Genomic DNA, 6,773 nt, shown 5'->3' on the forward strand with positions numbered 1-6,773 from the left:
CCTGTTTGTCCTTTGCGTAGAAGGAGGTTACTGATTTGTTTGAATTAATTTTATATACAGTTACTTTGCTAAAGGTGTTTATCAGCTGTAGAAGTTCTCTGGTGGAATTTTTGGGGACACTTATGTACACTATCATGTAATCTGCAAACAGTGAGACTTTTACTTCTTTCTTTTTAAATTGCATCCCCTTGACCTCTTTTTGTTGTCTGATTGCTCTGGCTAGAACTTCCTATACTATACTGAATAGATAGGGGGAGAGTGGGCAGCATTGTCTAGTCCCTGATTTTAGTGGAATTGCTTCAAGTTTCTCACCATTTCCTTTGATGTTGGCTATTGGTTTGCTGTATATTGTTTTTACTATATTTAAGCATGAGCCTTGAATTTCTGATTTTTCCAAGACTTTTAACATAAAGGGGTGCTAAATTTTGTCAAATTCTTTCTCAGCATCTAAAGAGATGACCATGTTGGTTTTTTTGTTTTTTTTTTTTTTTTTCTCTTTTTCTTTTTTTACTTTGAGTTTGTTTATATATTGAATTATATTGATGGATTTCAGTATATTAAATCATTCTTGTATCCCTGGAATGAAGCCTTCCTGATCATTGTTAATGATCATTTTTATGTGTTCTTAGATTCAATTTGCAAGAATTTTATTGAGTATTTTTGCATTGATTTTTTATTGACTGGTTGGGAGGCTTTTGATGACTGCTTCTATTTCTTTAGAGCTTATGGGGCTGTTTGAATGATTTATCTGATCCTGATTTAACTTTGGTTAATTATCCATTTCCTCTAGGTTTTCCAGTTTTGTTGAATATAGGCTTTTGTAGTAGAATCTGATGATTTCTTGATTTTCCTCAGTTTCTGCTGTTATGTCTCCCCTTTCATTTCTGATTTTGTTAATTTGGTTACTCTCTTTACCCTCTAATTAGTCTGGCTATGGATTTATTGATCTTGTTGATTTTCTCAAAGAACCAGCTTGTTTTGTTGACTCATTGTATAGTTCTCTTTTTTCCCCCTCATTTGGTTGGTTTCTGCTCTGAGTTTGATTATTTCCTCCCATCTATTCTTCTTGCGTGTATCTGCTTCTTTTTGTTCTAGAGTTTTCAGGTGTGCTGTTAAGCTGTTAGTGTATGCTCTTTTCAGTTTCTTTTTGGAGGTTCTCAGAGCTATGAGTTTTTGTAGGAAGCGGTCCCCCGACCAAGCCCTCTAAGATGGCGCCAACATCCGGCTTGCAACTGTGGTAAACAAATGCATTACGCATGTGCAATACTGCTCTTGGCGCCAGGTGGTGCTATGCTAATTTGGTGATCCCCGCTCTGCCAATCCCTGAGGGACAAATCATCCTTCCCCCTTAGAGGGAGATAAATAGAGAGAGAGCTCAGCGCTCAGGGTTCCTGTGTTCAACATCAAGGTGTTCCTGAATAAAGGCTGTTGAGAAGAATCCGGAGTGTCCTGTCTTCCTTGCCGGATGAGGTGGGGCGCGACAAGTTTTCCTCTTAGCTCTGCTTTTATTGTATCCTGTAAGTTTGGAAATGTGGTGTCTTTATTTTCATTAAATTCTAAAAATTCTTTGATTTTTTTTTCTTTATTTCTTTTTTAACCAAGCTTCCCTGTGTATGTGGACTTTTTGTTGGTTTTGTTGTTATTGAAAACCAGGTTTAGTCCATGGTGATCTGATTAGGATTATTTCGATCTTCTTGTATCTGTTGAGGTCTGTTTTGTGACCGACTATATGGTCAATTTTGGAGAAGGTGCCATGAGGTGCTGAGAAGAAGGTATATTCTTTTGTTTTAAAATGAAATATTCTATAGATGTCTGTTAAATCTATTTGGTTCATAACTTCTATTAGTTTCACTGTATCTCTGCTCAGTTTCTGCTTCCATGATCTGTCCATTGATAAGAGTATGGTGTTGAAGTCTCCCACTATTATTGTGTGTGGTCCAATATATGCTTTGAGCTTTAGTAGAGTTTCTATTATGAATGTGACTGCTCTTGTATTTGGAGCATAGATGTTCAGGATTGAGAGTTTATCTTGATAGATTTTTCCTTTGATGAGTAAAAAGTGTCCTTCCTTGTCTTTTTGATGAATTTTGTTTGAAAATCTATTTTATTCAATATGAGGATGGCTACTCAAGCTTGATTCTTAGAACCATTTGCTTTAAAAGGTTTTTTCCCAACCTTTTAACCTGAGGTATTGCCTGTCTTTTTTCCTGAGATTAGTTTCCTCTATGCAGCAAAATGCTCAGTCCTATTTATGTATCTAGTCTGATAGTTTACGTCTTTTTATTGGATAATTGGGTTCATTGATGTTAAGAGATATTAAGGAATCGTGATTGTAGTTTCCTGCTATTTTTGTTGTTAGAGATAGAATTATGTTTGTGTGCTTTGCTTCTTTGGGGTTCTTGAAAAAAGATTATTTTCTTGTTTTTCGTAGGGTAAAGTTTTCCTCTTCATGGTGGGATTTTCCATTTATTATTCTTTGTAGGGCTGGATTTATGGACAATTATTCTGTAAATTTGTTTTTTCCTGGAATATCTTGGTTTCTCTATATATGGTACTTGAGAGTCTTGCTGGATATAATAACCTGGACCTACATTTGTGTTTTCTTAGGGTCTGTATAATGTCAGTCCAGGATCTTCTAGCTTTCACAGTCTCTGTTGAGAAGTCTGGAGTAATTCTAATCAATCTTCCTTTTTATGTTACCTGTCCTTTTTCCCTTACTGCTTTTAGTATTCTTTTTTGTTTTGAACATTTATTATTTTGACTATTATGTATCAGGAAGAACTTATTTTCTGATTCAGTCTATTTGGGGTTCTGTAGGCTTATAGTACATTTGTGGTCATCTCTTTCTTTAGATTAGGGAAGTTTTCTTCTATAATTTTGTTGAAGATATTTACTGGGCCTTTTAGTTGGAAGTCTTTGCTCTCTTCTACACATATTATCCTTAGGTGTGGACTTCTCATTGGGTACTGGATTTCCTGGATATTTTGGGTTAGAAGCTTTTTGATTTTTGCATTTTCTCAATGCTACATTGTCTTCTGCCCCTGAGATTCTCTCTTTCATCTCTTGTATTCTGTGTTGCTTGTGTCTATGACTCCCAATGTCTTTCCTAAGTTTTCAAACTTCAGGGTTGTCCCCTTTTGTGATTTCTTCATTGTTTCTATTTCTGTTTTCAGTTCCTTCACCTGTTTGGTTGTGCTTTCCTGTAGCTCTTTGAGTGATTTTTGTGTTTCCTCTTTAAGGGCTTCAACTTGTTTGTGTGTGTTCTTCTGGCTTTCCTGTACTTTTTTAAGTGTGTTATTTATGTGCTTCTTGAGGACCTCCATCATCATCATGAAGTATGATTTTAAGTCTAAATCTTCTTTTTCTGGTGAGTTGGGATAGCCACTATTTGCTATGGTGGGAGAACTGGGTTCTGATGTTGCCATGTTGTCTTGATTTCCATTTCATAGATTCTTGTTCTTGCCTCTTGCCATCTTGTTATCTGTGAGGCTAGGTGATCTTGTCTCTGACTGGAGCTTGTCTTTTCTGTGGGTCTCTGGGCTCGTGGGCTCAGAAAAGAGATTGCTCCTGGATGTGCAGCTCTGTGGGTAGGCTGTGAGCTCTGATGGTTGTGGGCCAACTCTGGATTTGGTCCCAAACAGTCTGTTCCCAGGTAGCACTGAGCTACATGTGTCCTAAGAGTTTTCGGTAAGGGAGGTCTCTCTCCAGATAGTCAGTGGGAAGGAAGTGTGGGCTCAGGAGTGAGAGTGCTCCTGCAGCTCCTCCAGGTGCCCAGCAATCCACAGGCAGGCCACCAGTCCTGATGAAGCTGGGCCGGATTATGGGTCTTAAACAGAGTGCTGAGATAATATGCACTTTAAAGGCTAAATTCTGGAACAGATTTTAATCTCTTTCAGATAAATTTCTAAAAAGAAAGTATACATTCCTCATGTGTTACCACTGAGACATAAAGATTAGTTGTCATTTTATTATAATGTCCTTTTGCCACCCCATTTGACATTAGCATTTTCTCATCTTCATCATGACATTTGCATTTCTTCATCTTATCATGAAAATGACAAGATTCCACTGATGTGGACTTGGCAGATAACTCAGTCCCCAAAGGGATTGCTTTCCTTGTGACCCTGAGGGCTCCAAAATTCATAGTGCAGAATGAAAGAAAGAAAGAAAGAAAGAAAGAAAGAAAGAAAGGAAGAAAGAAAGAAAGAAAGAAAGAAAGAAAGAAAAAGAAAGAGAAAGAAGGAAGGAAGGAAGGAAGGAAGGAAGGAAGGAAGAGAAAGATAGCAGGATGCACTTGTCATTCAAGTACTAAAGAGGCAGAGACCCATAGGCTCATCGGCCAGCATAACTGAACTGGCAAGCTATGAACCAGTTAGAGTCCTTGTCTCTGAACTCATCACATGTGACGCTCAAAGATTTTATATATATAAATATATATATACATATATATAGTGTGTGTGTATATACCTGCACACATGTGAACATACATACATACATGAAGACATGATGTTCCCACTGTGATTTTATTTGCTCTTCTTTATTTATTATGCAGGCAGAACAAATCTCAATCTCAACTAGTGAACCTATATAGCCCAGGATGGCCCCAAACTCAAAAGCATCACCCCTCAGCCTTGCAAGTTCAGGGTATGACAGGATGTGCCACCTCACCCAGCACCACACTTTATTTTCCTCTTAGGGCTTATTATATAATGAGTATTTTTCCAGAATAGTTGTCATTTATTTCTCCCATTATTATTTTTTCTGGTGTTGCTGTTGTTGGGAACTCCAGCGTTTATTTGAAGCTGGGTGTACAGCTCACAGCCACCCAGCACTTTCCCATTATTTTCATTTGCTTTTAACATTTTAGTTGCAGATGATGTAAACTTTTCTTTTCCATTTTAATTCTTGGGACTGACATCATATTTAAAAAGCAAGTTCTCCTTGCTTTCTATTTGTCTCTAACATAAGGTACACTTTATTTCTTACCGTTTATTAAGCTACCTGTCATAACTACTAAATGTCATATTTGCAAAACATTCTGTCAATTCATAGCTCATTAAGAACAACTTCCATCTTATATAAAAGCTGTGTGTGCACTTGGATGTGCTCCTGGACTTGTTGCTGTTCTAGTCCATAGACTTTTCTTCTGAGTTCAGCATGACTATTATCAGTTTCTATTTCTATAATTTTATATGCCATATTACTCTCTCAGAGGGAAATTATCAACTATATATGTATGCAAATACATTTACAAACTATTCTGGCAGCCCGCCCCCCCCCCACACACACACATACTCCAAATAAAATTAGGTTTAAAACAATTTAGAAAACTGACAGTTTTTTGATTTGAGTAACTTCTTCCTTCCAGAAGTAATTGCATTATGTGCATCCTGGTTTTCTGTGATATCTCTCTCTCTTCATGTGTATATTTATATATATATATATATATATATATATTCGTATATATCTGTGTTATATAATGTCTGTACTACATGATTGGGATCTTCTTACTGTGCTGACCTGAAACTTAGATTTATAGAGCATTGGGAAGCCACTGGATTGACCTGTAGCAGGTGGTCCTGCTGATTCTCACGTTCACCCCAGTGTGAGATGATTAACTTGATTAGTATCTCCAACAGCACCTTTTGCTATGACTGATACTATTCTTACAGCTTCCTGGTGGATCCTCCCATTCTATCACCCCTTTCAGTCCATTATGTGAGGTTCAAAAATGATCAAACCATATCAATCCCCACTTAAAACCCTCCAAGGGTTTTATGAGCCCCTGTCTAACAAGGCTGTACAAGAGCCTGCTCACCATGTCTTCCCAGACACCTCCTTTCTGTCTCCCTCACACGTGTAGGATCTCCCACCCAGTCCTTTTTTATTTCCCTCATTACCACTTTCTTCTTATAGCTTTGGCATAAGCCACATCCTTTAGGTCACTTTTGCAAGGTCACTGCCAAGCTATCTGTTCAGCACGGTCATCTCTGACCTCCATATTTTATTAAAATATTCATCATAAAACTTATTTACTTATCCACATGCTGATTTGTATAGCATCTCCCCTAAACCTCTCTTCTCCCATCCTTACCTTAAAGGAAAAAAAATTAATATTTATTTACTTATTTTGTATAAGAGAACAAACCGGCTAGTTAGATTAACTGAATTGGTGAACTCTGTGTTCCAGTAAGAGATTTTCTCAGTATTTAATGTGAAAAGGCATCATGACAGACACCAAATGTCAGCTTCTGGCACATACACACATACAAGTGTATTCTCATACATGCAACAGTGGTTTTCAACCCTCCTTTGCTGTGACCCTTAATACAGTTCATGCTGTGGTGATCCCCAACCATCAAATTATTTTCATTGCTACTTCGTAACTGTAATTTGCTTCTGTCGTGAATTCTAATGTAGATATCTGTTGTGCAGGGTATCTGATATGTGGCTCCCGTGAAAGAGTTGCAGGGTTGAGATGCACTGTTGTATTAACTGCTAGTCTTGAATGTCAGCTTCACAAACGTACGGAAGGACTCTCAGTTAAGAAATGAACTGCTGGCCTGCTGACATATCTGGAAGGCATTTCCTTGATTACTAATTGAAGCAGGCCCAGACAGTCCTAGATGGTGTGATGTGTAGTCACGTAGGCCTGGGCTCTATAACAAAAGGTAACTGAACATGTGCCTAAGAGCAAGCCAGTAAACAATATTTCCTCCATGGTCTCTCCCTTAGCTCCATCCTCAGGATTCCTGTCTTTCCTTCCTAGCAAA

This window comes from Micromys minutus (genome assembly GCF_963924665.1).
Source record: "Micromys minutus genome assembly, chromosome: 20".
Taxonomy (NCBI): Eukaryota; Metazoa; Chordata; class Mammalia; order Rodentia; family Muridae; genus Micromys; species Micromys minutus.